The 9,788-nt window shown below is 46.5% G+C and overlaps 29 non-coding genes and 2 pseudogenes across 29 annotated transcripts; all 31 read left to right on the plus strand.

Moving 5' to 3' along the window:
• The first annotated feature begins 10 nt into the window (after nucleotides 1-10).
• LOC145812074 (5S ribosomal RNA) lies at nucleotides 11-129 on the plus strand. The gene has a single exon (XR_014355599.1). It is a non-coding gene; the product is annotated as a 5S ribosomal RNA (ribosomal RNA).
• A 199-nt stretch (nucleotides 130-328) lies between these two features.
• On the plus strand, nucleotides 329-447 carry LOC145810372 (5S ribosomal RNA). The gene has a single exon (XR_014353942.1). It is a non-coding gene; the product is annotated as a 5S ribosomal RNA (ribosomal RNA).
• A 205-nt stretch (nucleotides 448-652) lies between these two features.
• Nucleotides 653-771, plus strand: LOC145809546 (5S ribosomal RNA). Its single transcript, XR_014353107.1, has one exon. It is a non-coding gene; the product is annotated as a 5S ribosomal RNA (ribosomal RNA).
• Nucleotides 772-967: 196 nt separating this feature from the next.
• On the plus strand, nucleotides 968-1,086 carry LOC145811297 (5S ribosomal RNA). Its single transcript, XR_014354841.1, has one exon. It is a non-coding gene; the product is annotated as a 5S ribosomal RNA (ribosomal RNA).
• A 198-nt stretch (nucleotides 1,087-1,284) lies between these two features.
• Nucleotides 1,285-1,403, plus strand: LOC145810659 (5S ribosomal RNA). Its single transcript, XR_014354219.1, has one exon. It is a non-coding gene; the product is annotated as a 5S ribosomal RNA (ribosomal RNA).
• Nucleotides 1,404-1,596: 193 nt separating this feature from the next.
• LOC145811196 (5S ribosomal RNA) lies at nucleotides 1,597-1,715 on the plus strand. The gene has a single exon (XR_014354743.1). It is a non-coding gene; the product is annotated as a 5S ribosomal RNA (ribosomal RNA).
• Nucleotides 1,716-1,911: 196 nt separating this feature from the next.
• On the plus strand, nucleotides 1,912-2,030 carry LOC145812384 (5S ribosomal RNA; annotated as a pseudogene).
• A 197-nt stretch (nucleotides 2,031-2,227) lies between these two features.
• LOC145809749 (5S ribosomal RNA) lies at nucleotides 2,228-2,346 on the plus strand. The gene has a single exon (XR_014353311.1). It is a non-coding gene; the product is annotated as a 5S ribosomal RNA (ribosomal RNA).
• A 192-nt stretch (nucleotides 2,347-2,538) lies between these two features.
• Nucleotides 2,539-2,657, plus strand: LOC145811603 (5S ribosomal RNA). Its single transcript, XR_014355142.1, has one exon. It is a non-coding gene; the product is annotated as a 5S ribosomal RNA (ribosomal RNA).
• A 197-nt stretch (nucleotides 2,658-2,854) lies between these two features.
• On the plus strand, nucleotides 2,855-2,973 carry LOC145811762 (5S ribosomal RNA). Its single transcript, XR_014355295.1, has one exon. It is a non-coding gene; the product is annotated as a 5S ribosomal RNA (ribosomal RNA).
• A 200-nt stretch (nucleotides 2,974-3,173) lies between these two features.
• LOC145810655 (5S ribosomal RNA) lies at nucleotides 3,174-3,292 on the plus strand. Its single transcript, XR_014354215.1, has one exon. It is a non-coding gene; the product is annotated as a 5S ribosomal RNA (ribosomal RNA).
• Nucleotides 3,293-3,493: 201 nt separating this feature from the next.
• LOC145810564 (5S ribosomal RNA) lies at nucleotides 3,494-3,612 on the plus strand. Its single transcript, XR_014354128.1, has one exon. It is a non-coding gene; the product is annotated as a 5S ribosomal RNA (ribosomal RNA).
• A 193-nt stretch (nucleotides 3,613-3,805) lies between these two features.
• On the plus strand, nucleotides 3,806-3,924 carry LOC145810936 (5S ribosomal RNA). Its single transcript, XR_014354487.1, has one exon. It is a non-coding gene; the product is annotated as a 5S ribosomal RNA (ribosomal RNA).
• Nucleotides 3,925-4,119: 195 nt separating this feature from the next.
• LOC145811407 (5S ribosomal RNA) lies at nucleotides 4,120-4,238 on the plus strand. The gene has a single exon (XR_014354949.1). It is a non-coding gene; the product is annotated as a 5S ribosomal RNA (ribosomal RNA).
• A 194-nt stretch (nucleotides 4,239-4,432) lies between these two features.
• On the plus strand, nucleotides 4,433-4,551 carry LOC145811960 (5S ribosomal RNA). Its single transcript, XR_014355488.1, has one exon. It is a non-coding gene; the product is annotated as a 5S ribosomal RNA (ribosomal RNA).
• A 201-nt stretch (nucleotides 4,552-4,752) lies between these two features.
• LOC145811629 (5S ribosomal RNA) lies at nucleotides 4,753-4,871 on the plus strand. Its single transcript, XR_014355167.1, has one exon. It is a non-coding gene; the product is annotated as a 5S ribosomal RNA (ribosomal RNA).
• A 199-nt stretch (nucleotides 4,872-5,070) lies between these two features.
• On the plus strand, nucleotides 5,071-5,189 carry LOC145811653 (5S ribosomal RNA). The gene has a single exon (XR_014355190.1). It is a non-coding gene; the product is annotated as a 5S ribosomal RNA (ribosomal RNA).
• A 204-nt stretch (nucleotides 5,190-5,393) lies between these two features.
• LOC145812329 (5S ribosomal RNA) lies at nucleotides 5,394-5,512 on the plus strand (annotated as a pseudogene).
• A 193-nt stretch (nucleotides 5,513-5,705) lies between these two features.
• Nucleotides 5,706-5,824, plus strand: LOC145809849 (5S ribosomal RNA). The gene has a single exon (XR_014353417.1). It is a non-coding gene; the product is annotated as a 5S ribosomal RNA (ribosomal RNA).
• Nucleotides 5,825-6,024: 200 nt separating this feature from the next.
• Nucleotides 6,025-6,144, plus strand: LOC145812037 (5S ribosomal RNA). Its single transcript, XR_014355564.1, has one exon. It is a non-coding gene; the product is annotated as a 5S ribosomal RNA (ribosomal RNA).
• Nucleotides 6,145-6,348: 204 nt separating this feature from the next.
• LOC145812109 (5S ribosomal RNA) lies at nucleotides 6,349-6,467 on the plus strand. Its single transcript, XR_014355633.1, has one exon. It is a non-coding gene; the product is annotated as a 5S ribosomal RNA (ribosomal RNA).
• A 204-nt stretch (nucleotides 6,468-6,671) lies between these two features.
• On the plus strand, nucleotides 6,672-6,790 carry LOC145811978 (5S ribosomal RNA). The gene has a single exon (XR_014355505.1). It is a non-coding gene; the product is annotated as a 5S ribosomal RNA (ribosomal RNA).
• A 196-nt stretch (nucleotides 6,791-6,986) lies between these two features.
• LOC145810465 (5S ribosomal RNA) lies at nucleotides 6,987-7,105 on the plus strand. Its single transcript, XR_014354032.1, has one exon. It is a non-coding gene; the product is annotated as a 5S ribosomal RNA (ribosomal RNA).
• A 196-nt stretch (nucleotides 7,106-7,301) lies between these two features.
• LOC145810617 (5S ribosomal RNA) lies at nucleotides 7,302-7,420 on the plus strand. Its single transcript, XR_014354178.1, has one exon. It is a non-coding gene; the product is annotated as a 5S ribosomal RNA (ribosomal RNA).
• A 197-nt stretch (nucleotides 7,421-7,617) lies between these two features.
• Nucleotides 7,618-7,736, plus strand: LOC145811342 (5S ribosomal RNA). Its single transcript, XR_014354885.1, has one exon. It is a non-coding gene; the product is annotated as a 5S ribosomal RNA (ribosomal RNA).
• Nucleotides 7,737-7,931: 195 nt separating this feature from the next.
• On the plus strand, nucleotides 7,932-8,050 carry LOC145811716 (5S ribosomal RNA). Its single transcript, XR_014355250.1, has one exon. It is a non-coding gene; the product is annotated as a 5S ribosomal RNA (ribosomal RNA).
• Nucleotides 8,051-8,246: 196 nt separating this feature from the next.
• On the plus strand, nucleotides 8,247-8,365 carry LOC145810494 (5S ribosomal RNA). Its single transcript, XR_014354060.1, has one exon. It is a non-coding gene; the product is annotated as a 5S ribosomal RNA (ribosomal RNA).
• Nucleotides 8,366-8,565: 200 nt separating this feature from the next.
• LOC145812311 (5S ribosomal RNA) lies at nucleotides 8,566-8,684 on the plus strand. The gene has a single exon (XR_014355850.1). It is a non-coding gene; the product is annotated as a 5S ribosomal RNA (ribosomal RNA).
• A 195-nt stretch (nucleotides 8,685-8,879) lies between these two features.
• LOC145811630 (5S ribosomal RNA) lies at nucleotides 8,880-8,998 on the plus strand. Its single transcript, XR_014355168.1, has one exon. It is a non-coding gene; the product is annotated as a 5S ribosomal RNA (ribosomal RNA).
• A 197-nt stretch (nucleotides 8,999-9,195) lies between these two features.
• On the plus strand, nucleotides 9,196-9,314 carry LOC145811509 (5S ribosomal RNA). The gene has a single exon (XR_014355049.1). It is a non-coding gene; the product is annotated as a 5S ribosomal RNA (ribosomal RNA).
• A 201-nt stretch (nucleotides 9,315-9,515) lies between these two features.
• LOC145812242 (5S ribosomal RNA) lies at nucleotides 9,516-9,634 on the plus strand. Its single transcript, XR_014355772.1, has one exon. It is a non-coding gene; the product is annotated as a 5S ribosomal RNA (ribosomal RNA).
• The last annotated feature ends 154 nt before the right edge of the window (nucleotides 9,635-9,788 follow it).

The raw sequence follows: 9,788 nt of genomic DNA on the forward strand, positions 1-9,788 counted from the left end.
GTTAATCTTCTGGTGCGATCATACCAGCACTAATGCACCGAATCCCATCAGAACTCCGCAGTTAAGCGAGCTTGGGCGAGAGTTGTACTAGGATGGGTGACCCCCTGGGAAGTCCTCGTGTTCCACCCCTTTTGTCCCTTTTTCCAACCCCCCCTTTCTTTTCTTTTTTTTCGCCGGACAGTCTGTCCGATTTTTAGCCCATTCAATCGACTTCGCCTCCTTTTCGAGAAATTTCTCCCTTTTAAACCATTTCCAGATTATCCTGTTCCATTCAATTTCATTTTTTTCATGTCTACTGCTTAAAAAAATAAAGTCGCGGTTAATCTTTGGGTGCGTTCATACCAGCACTAATGCACCGGATCCCATCAGAACTCCGCAGTTAAGCGTGCTTGGGCGAAAGTAGTACTAGGATGGGTGACCCCCTGGGAAGTCCTCGTGTTGCACCCCTTTTGTCCCTTTTTCCAACCCCCCCCCCCCCCCCCTTTTTTTTTTTTCCCCGGACAGCCTCTCCGATTTTTAGCCCATTCAATTAACTTCGCCTCCTTTTCGACAAATTTCTCCCTTTTAAACCATTTCCAGATTATCCTGTTCCATTCAATTTCATTTTTTTTCCCGTCTACTGCTTAAAACAATAAAGTCGCGGTTAATCTTCGGGTGCGATCATACCAGCACTAATGCACCGGATCCCATCAGAACTCCGCAGTTAAGCGTGCTTGGGCGAGAGTAGTAGTAGGATGGGTGACCCCCTGGGAAGTCCTCGTGTTGCACCCCTTTTGTCCCTTTTTCCACCCCACCCCTTTTTTTTTTTTTCCCGGACAGCCTGTCCGATTTTTAGCCCATTCAATCGCCTTCACCTCCTTTTTGACAAATTTCTCCCTTTTAAGCCATTTCCAGATTATCTTGTTCCATTCAATTTCATTGTTTTTCCCGTCTACTGCTTGAAACAATAAAGTCAAGGTTAATCTTCGGGTGCGATCATACCCGCACCAATGCACCAGATCCCATCAGAACTCCGCAGTTAAGCGTGCTTGGGCGAGAGTAGTACTAGGCTGGGTGACCCCCTGGGAAGTCCTCGTGTTGCAACCTTTTTGTCCCTTTTTCCATCCCACCCCCCCTTTTTTTTTTTCCCCGAACAGCCTGTCCGATTTTTAGCCTGCTCAATCGCCTTCGCCTCGTTTTCGACAAATTTCTCCCTTTTAAACCATTTCCAGATTATCCTGTACCATTCAATTTCAATTTTTTTCCCGTCTGCTGCTTAAAACAATAAATTCGCGGTTAATCTTCGGGTGCGATCATACCAGCACTAATGCACCGGATCCTTTCAGAACTCCGCAGTTAAGCGTGCTTGGGCGAGAGTAGTACTAAGATGGGTGACCCCCTGGGAAGTCCTCGTGTTGCACCCCTTTTGTCCCTTTTTCCACCCCCCCCCTTTTTTTTTTCCCGGGCAACCTGTCCGATTTTTAGCCCATTCAATCGCCTTCGCCTCCTATTCGACAAATTTCTCCTTTTTAAACCATTTCCAGAATATCCTGTTCCATTCAATTTCATTTTTTTCCCCGTCTACTGCTTAAAACAATAAAGTCGCGGTTAATCTTCGGGTGCGATCATACCCGCACTAATGCACCGGATCCCATCAGAACTCCGCAGTTAAGCGTGCTTGGGCCAGAGTAGTTCTAGGATGGGTGACCCCCTGGGAAGTCCTCGTGTTGCACCCCTTTTGTCCCTTTTTCCACCCCCCCCCCTTTTTTTTTTTCCCCGGACTGCCTCTCCGATTTTTAGCCCATTAAATCGACTTCGCCTCCTTTTCGACAAATTTCTCCCTTTTAAACCATTTCCTGATTATCCTGTTCCATTCAATTTCATTTTTTTTCCCGTCTACTGCTTAAAACAATAAAGTCGCGATTAATCTTCGGGTGCGTTCATACCAGCACTAATGCACCGGATCCCTTCAGAACTACGCAATTAAGCGTGCTTCTGCGAGTGTAGTACTAGGATGGGTGACACCCTGGGAAGTCCTCGTGTTGCACCCCTTTTGTCCCTTTTTCCACCCCCCCCCCGTTTTTTTTTTTCCCCGGACAGCCTGTCCGATTTTTAGCCCATTCAATCGCCTTCGCCTCCTTTTCGACAAATTTTTCCCTTTTAAACCATTTCCGGATTATCCTGTTCCATTCAATTTCATTTTTTTTCCCGTCTACCGCTAAAAACAATAAAATCGCGGTTAATCTTCGGGTGCGATCATACCAGCACTACTGCACCGGATCCCATCGGAACTCCGCAGTTAAGCGTGCTTGGGCGAGAGTAGTACTAGGATGGGTGACCCCCTGGGAAGTCCTCGTGTTGCACCCCTTTTGTCCCTTTTTCCACCCCCTCCTTTTTTTTTTCCCCGGACAGCCTGTCCGATTTTTGGCCCATTCAATCGCCTTCGCCTCCTTTTCGAAAAATTTCCCCCTTTTAAACCATTTCCAGATTATCCTGTTCCATTCAATTTCATTTTTTTCCCGTCTACTGCTTAAAACAATAAAGTCGAGGTTAATCTTCGGGTGCAATCATACCAGCACTAATGCACCGGATCCCATCAGAACTCCGCAGTTAAGCGTGTTTGGGCGAGAGTGGTACAAGGATGGGTGCCCCCCTGGGAAGTCCTCGTGTTGCGCCCCTTTTGTCCCTTTTTAAACCCCCCCCCCCCGTTTTTTTTTCCCCGGATAGCCTGTCCGATTTTTAACCCATTTAATCGCCTTCGCCTCCTTTTCGACAAATTTCTCCCTTTTAAACCATTTCCAGATTATCCTGTTCCATTCAATTTCATTTTTTTTCCCGTCTACTGCTTAAAACAATAAAGTCGCGGTTAATCTTCGGGTGCGATCATACCAGCACTAATGCACTGAATCCCATCAGAACTCCGCAGTTAAGCGTGCTTGGGCGAGAGTTGTACTAGGATGGGTGACCCCCTGGGAAGTCCTCGTGTTCCACCCCTGTTGTCCCTTTTTCCACCCCCCTCTTTCTTTTCTTTTTTTTCCCCGGACAGCCTCTCCGATTTTTAGCCCATTCAATCGCCTTCGCCTCCTTTTCGACAAATTTCTCCCTTTTAAACCATTTCCAGATTATCCTGTTCCATTCAATTTCATTTTTTTTCCCGTGTACTGCTTAAAACAATAAAGTCGCGGTTAATCTTCGGGTGCGATCATACCAGCACTAATGCACCGGATCGCATCAGAATTCCGCAGTTAAGCGTGCTTGGGCGAGAGTAGTACTAGGATGGGTGACCCCCTGGGAAGTCCTCGTGTTGCACCCTTTTGTCCCTTTTTCCAACCCCCCCCCCCTTTTTTTTTTTTTTTCCCCGGACAGCCTGTCCGATTTTTAGCCCATTCAATCGCCTTCGCCTCCTTTTCGACAAATTTCTCCCTTTTAAACCATTTCCAGATTATCCTGTTCCATTCAATTTCATTTTTTTTCCCGTCTACTGCTTAAAACAATAAAGTCGCGGTTAATCTTCGGGTGCGATCATACCAGCACTAATGCACCGGATCGCATCAGAATTCCGCAGTTAAGCGTGCTTGGGCGAGAGTAGTACTAGGATGGGTGACCCCCTGGGAAGTCCTCGTGTTGCACCCCTTTTGTCCCTTTTTCCACCCCACCCCTTTTTTTTTTCCCGGTCAGCCTGTCCGATTTTTAGCCCATTCAATCGCCTTCACCTCCTTTTTGACAAATTTCTCCCTTTTAAGCCATTTCCTGATTATCCTGTTCCATTCAATTTCATTTTTTTTCCCGTCTACTGCTTGAAACAATAAAGTGAAGGTTAATTTTCGGGTGCGATCATACCTGCACCAATGCAACGGATCCCATCAGAACTCCGCAGTTAAACGTGCTTGGGCGAGAGTAGTACTGGGATGGGTGACCCCCTGGGAAGTCCTCGTGTTGCACCCTTTTTGTCCCTTTTTCCCATCCCCCTTTTTTTTTTTTCCCCCGAACAGCCTGTCCGATTTTTAGCCTGCTCAATCGCCTTCGCCTCCTTTTCGACAAATTTCTCCCTTTTAAACCATTTCCAGATTATCCTGTACCATTCAATTTCAATTTTTTTCCCGTCTGCTGCTTAAAACAATAAAGTCGCGGTTAATCTTCGGGTGCGATCATACCAGCACTAATGCACCGGATCCTTTCAGAACTCCTCAGTTAAGCGTGCTTGGGCGAGAGTAGTACTAAGATGGGTGACCCCCTGGGAAGTCCTCGTGTTGCACCCCTTTTGTCCCTTTTTCCACCCCCCCCCCTTTTTTTTTTCCCGGACAACCTGTCCGATTTTTAGCCCATTCAATCGCCTTCGCCTCCTATTCGACAAATTTCTTCCTTTTAAACCATTTTCAGAATATCCTGTTCCATTCAATTTCATTTTTTTTCCCGTGTACTGCTTAAAACAATAAAGTCGCGGTTAATCTTCGGGTGCGATCATACCAGCACTAATGCACCGGATCCCGTCAAAACTCGGCAGTTAAGCGTGCTTGGGCGAGAGTAGTACAGGGATGGGTGACCCCCTGGGAAGTCCTCGTGTTGCACCTTTTTTGTCCCTTTTTCCACTCCCCCCCCCCTTTTTTTCTTTTTTTCCCCGGACAGCATGTCCGATTTTTAGCCCATCCAATCGCTTTCGCCTCCTTTTCGACAAATTTCTCCCTTTTAAACCATTTCCAGATTATCCTGTTCCATTCAATTTCATTTTTTTCATGTCTACCGCTTAAAAAAATAAAGTCGCGGTTAATCTTCGGGTGCGATCATACCAGCACTAATGCACCGGATGCCATCAGAACTCCGCAGTTAACCGTGCTTGGGCGAGAGTAGTACTAAGATGGGTGACCCCCTGGGAAGTCCTCGTGTTGTACCCCTTTTGTCCCTTTTTCCAACCCCTCCCCCTTTTTTTTTTTTTCCCCGGACAGCCTGTCCGATTTTTAGCCCATTCAATCGCCTTCGCCTCCTTTTCGACAAATTTCTCCCTTTTAAACCATTTCCAGATTATCCTGTTCCATTCAATTTCATTTTTTTTCCCGTCTACTGCTTAAAACAATAAAGTCGCGGTTAATCTTCGGGTGCGATCATACCAGCACTAATGCACCGGATCCCGTCAAAACTCGGCAGTTAAGCGTGCTTGGGCGAGAGTGGTACTAGGATGGGTGACCCCCTGGGAAGTCCTCGTGTTGCACCCTTTTTGACCGTTTTTCCACTTCCCCCTCCCCCTTTTTTTCTTTTTTTCCGCGGACAGCCTGTCCGATTTTTAGCCCATCCAATCGCTTTCGCATCATTTTCGACAAATTTCTCCCTTTTAAACCATTTCCAGATTATCCTGTTCCATTCAATTTCATTTTTTTTCCCGTCTACTCCTTAAAACAATAAAGTCGCGGTTAATCTTCGGGTGCGATCATACCAGCACTAATGCACCGGATCCGATCAGAACTCCGCAGTTAAGCGTGCTTGGGTCACAATTGTACTAGGATGGGTGACCCCCTGGGAAGTCCTCGTGTTCCACCCCTTTTGTCCCTTTTTCCAACCCCCCCCTTTTTTTTTTCGCCGGACAGTCTGTCCGATTTTTAGCCCATTCAATCGACTTCGCCTCCTTTTCGACAAATTTTCTCCTTTTAAACCATTTCCAGATTATCCTGTTCCATTCAATTTCATTTTTTTCATGTCTACCGCTTAGAAAAATAAAGTCGCGGTTAATCTTCGGGTGCGATCATACCAGCACTAACGCACCGGATCCCATCAGAACTCCGCAGTTAAGCGTGCTTGGGCGAGAGTAGTACTAGGATGGGTGACCCCCTGGGAAGTCCTCGTGTTGCACCGCTTTTGTCCATTTTTCCAAACCCCCCCCCCCTTTTTTTTTTTTCCCCGGACAGCCTCTCCGATTTTTAGCCCATTCAATCGCCTTCGCCTCCTTTTCGACGAATTTCTTCCTTTTAAACCATTTCCAGATTATCCTGTTCCATTCAATTTCATTTTTTTTCCCGTCTACTGCTTAAAACAATAAAGTCGCGGTTAATCTTCGGCTGCGATCATACCGGCACTAATGCACCGGATCCCATCAGAATTCCGCAGTTAAGCGTGCTTGGACGAGAGTAGTACATAGGATGGGTGACCCCCTGGGAAGTCCTCGTGTTGCACCCTTTTGTCCCTTTTTCCAACCACCCCCCCCCCCCCGTTTTTTTTTTTCCCCCGGACAGCCTGTTCGATTTTTAGCTCATTGAATCGCCTTCGCCTCCTTTTCGACAAATTTCTCACCTTTAAACCACTTCCAGATTATCCTGTTCCATTCAATTTCATTTTTTTTCCCGTCTACAGCTTAAAACAATAAAGTCGCGGTTAATCTTCGGGTGCGATCATACCAGCACTAATGCACCGGATCCCATCAGAACTCCGCAGTTACGCGTGCTTGGGCGTGAGTAGTACTACGATCAGTGACCCCCAGGGAAGTCCTCGTGTTGCACCCCTTTTGCCCCTTTTTCCAACCCCCCCGCCCCCCCCTGTTTTTTTTTTTCCCGGACTGCCTGTCCGATTTTTAGCGCATTCAATCGCCTTCGCCTCCTTTTCGAAAAATTTCTCCTTTTTAAACCATTTCCAGATTATCCTGTTCCATTCAATTTCATTTTTTTTCCCGTCTACTGCTTAAAACAATAAAGTCGCGGTTAATCTTCGGGTGCGATCATACCAGCACTAATGCACTGGATCCCATCAGAACTCTGCAGTTAAGCGTGCTTGGGCCAGAGTAGTGCTAGGATGGGTGACCCGCTGGGAAGTCCTCGTGTTGCATCCCTTTTGTCCCTTTTTCCACCCCGCCCCTTTTTTTTTTTTCCCCGGACAGCCTGTCCGATTTTTAGCCCATTCAATCGCCTACGCCTCCTTTTCGACAAATTTCTCCCTTTTGAACCATTTCCAGATTATCCTGTTCCATTCAATTTCATTTTTTTTCCCGTCTGCTGCTTAAAACAATAAAGTCGAGGTTAATCTTCGGGTGCGATCATACCAGCACTAATGCACCGGATCCCATTAGAACTCCGCAGTTAAGCGTGCTTGGGCCAGAGTAGTACTAGGATGGGTGACCCCTTGGGAAGTCCTCGTGTTGCACCCCTTTTGTCCCTTTTTCCACCCCCCCCCCTTTTTTTTTTTTCCCCGGACAGCCTGTCCGATTTTTAGCCATTCAATCGCCTTCGCCTCCTTTTCGGCAAATTTCTCCCTTTTAAACCATTTCCAGATTATCCCGTTCCATTCAATTTCATTTTTTTTCCCGTCTACTGCTTAAAACAATAAAGTCGCGGCTAATCTTCGGGTGCGATCATACTAGCACTAATGCACCGGATCCCATCAGAACTCCGCAGTTAAGCGTGCTTGGGCGAGAGTAGTACTAGGATGGGTGACCCCCTGGGAAGTCCTCATGTTGCACCCCTTTTGTCCCTTTTTCCAACCCCCCCCCCCTTTTTTTTTTCCCGGGACAGCCTGTCCGATTTTTAGCCCATTCAATCGCCTTCGCCTCCTTTTCGACAAATTTCTCCATTTTAAACCATTTCCAGATTATCCTGTTCCATTCAATTTCATTTTTTTTCCCGTCTACTGCTTAAAACAATAAAGTCGCGGCTAATCTTCGGGTGCGATCATAACAGCACTAATGCACCGGATCCCATCAGAACTCCGCAGTTAAGCGTGCTTTGGCGAGAGTAGTACTATGATGGGTGACCCCCTGGGAAGTCCTCGTGTTGCACCCTTTTTGTCCCTTTTTCCAACCCCCTCCATTTTTTTTTTCTCGGGACAGCCTGTGTGATTTTTATCCCATTCAATCTCCTTCGCCTCATTTTCGACAAATTTCTCCCTTTCAAACCATTTCCAGATTATCCTGTTCCATTCAATTTCATTTTTTTTCCCGTCTACTGCATAAAACAATAAAGTCGCGGTTAATCTTCGGGTGCGATCATACCAGCACTAATGCACCGGATCCCATCAGAACTTCGCAGTTAAGCGTTCTTGGGCGAGAGTAGTACTAGGATGGCTGACCCCCTGGAAAGTCCTCGTGTTGCACCCCTTTTGTCCCTTTTTCCACACGCCCCCTTTTTTTTTTTCCCCGGACAGCCTGTCCGATTTTTAGCCCGTTCAATCGCCTTCGCCTCCTTTTTGACAAATTTCTCCCTTTTAAACCATTTCCAGATTATCCTGTTCCATTCAATTTCATTTTTTTTTCCCGTCTACTGCTTAAAACAATAAAGTCGCGGTTAATCTTCAGGTGCGATCATACCAGCACTAATGCACCGGATCCCATCAGAACTCCGTAGTTAAGCGTGCTTGGGCGAGAGTAGTACTAGGATGGGTGACCCCCTGGGAAGTCCTCGTGTGGCACCCCTTTTGTCCCTTTTTCCAACACCCCCCCCCTTTTTTTTTTTTTCCCGGGACAGCCTGTCCGATTTTTAGCCCATTCAATCGCCTTCGCCTCCTTTTCGACAAATTTCTCCCTTTTAAACCATTTCAAGATTATCCTGTTCCATTCAATTTTATTTTTTTTCCCGTCTACTGCTTAAAACAATAAAGTCGCGGCTAATTTTCGGGTGCGATCATAACAGCACTAATGCACCGGATCCCATCAGAACTCCGTTGTTAAGCGTGCTTTGGCGAGAGTAGTACTAGGATGGGTGACCCCTTGGGAAGTCATCGTGTTCCACCCTTTTTGTCCCTTTTTGCAACCCCCCCCTTCTTCTTTTTTTCTGGGACAGCCTGTCCGATTTTGAGCACATTCAATCGCCTTCGCCTCCTTTTCGACAAATTTCTCCCTTTTAAACCATTTCCAGATTATCCTGTTCCATTCAATTTCATTTTTTTCATGTCTACCGCTTAAAAAAATAAAGTCGCGGTTAATCTTCGGGTGCGATCATACCAGCACTAATGCACCGGATGCCATCAGAACTCCGCAGTTAACCGTGCTTGGGCGAGAGTAGTACTAAGATGGGTGACCCCCTGGGAAGTCCTCGTGTTGTACCCCTTTTGTCCCTTTTTCCAACCCCCCCCCCTTTTTTTTTTTCCCCGGACAGCCTGTCCGATTTTTAGCCCATTCAATCGCCTTCGCCTCATTTTCGACAAATTTCTCCCTTTTAAACCATTTCCAGATTATCCTGTTCCATTCAATTTCATTTTTTTTCCCGTCTACTGCTTAAAACAATAAAGTCGCGGTTAATCTTCGGGTGCGATCATACCAGCACTAATGCACCGGATCCCGTCAAAACTCGGCAGTTAAACGTGCTTGGGCGAGAGTAGTACTAGGATGGGTGACCCCCTGGGAAGTCCTCGTGTTGCACCCTTTTTGACCCTTTTTCCACTCCCCCCCCCTTTTTTTCTTTTTTTCCGCGGACAGCCTGTCCGATTTTTAGCCCATCCAATCGCTTTCGCCTCCTTTTCGACAAATTTCTCCCTTTTAAACCATTTCCAGATTATCCTGTTCCATTCAATTTCATTTTTTTTCCCGTCTACTCCTTAAAACAATAAAGTCGCGGTTAATCTTCGGGTGCGATCATACCAGCACTAATGCACCGGATCCGATCAGAACTCCGCAGTTAAGCGTGCTTGGGTGACAATTGTACTAGGATGGGTGACCCCCTGGGAAGTCCTCGTGTTCCACCCCTTTTGTCCCTTTTTCCAACCCCCCCCCCTTTTTTTTTGCCGGACAGTCTGTCCGATTTTTAGCCCATTCAATCGACTTCGCCTCCTTTTCGACAAATTTCTCCCTTTTAAACCATTTCCAGATTATCCTGTTCCATTCAATTTCATTTTTTTCA

Source organism: Camellia sinensis, chromosome 14 (genome assembly GCF_055761805.1).
Source record: "Camellia sinensis isolate YWXY chromosome 14, ASM5576180v1, whole genome shotgun sequence".
NCBI lineage: Eukaryota > Viridiplantae > Streptophyta > Magnoliopsida > Ericales > Theaceae > Camellia > Camellia sinensis.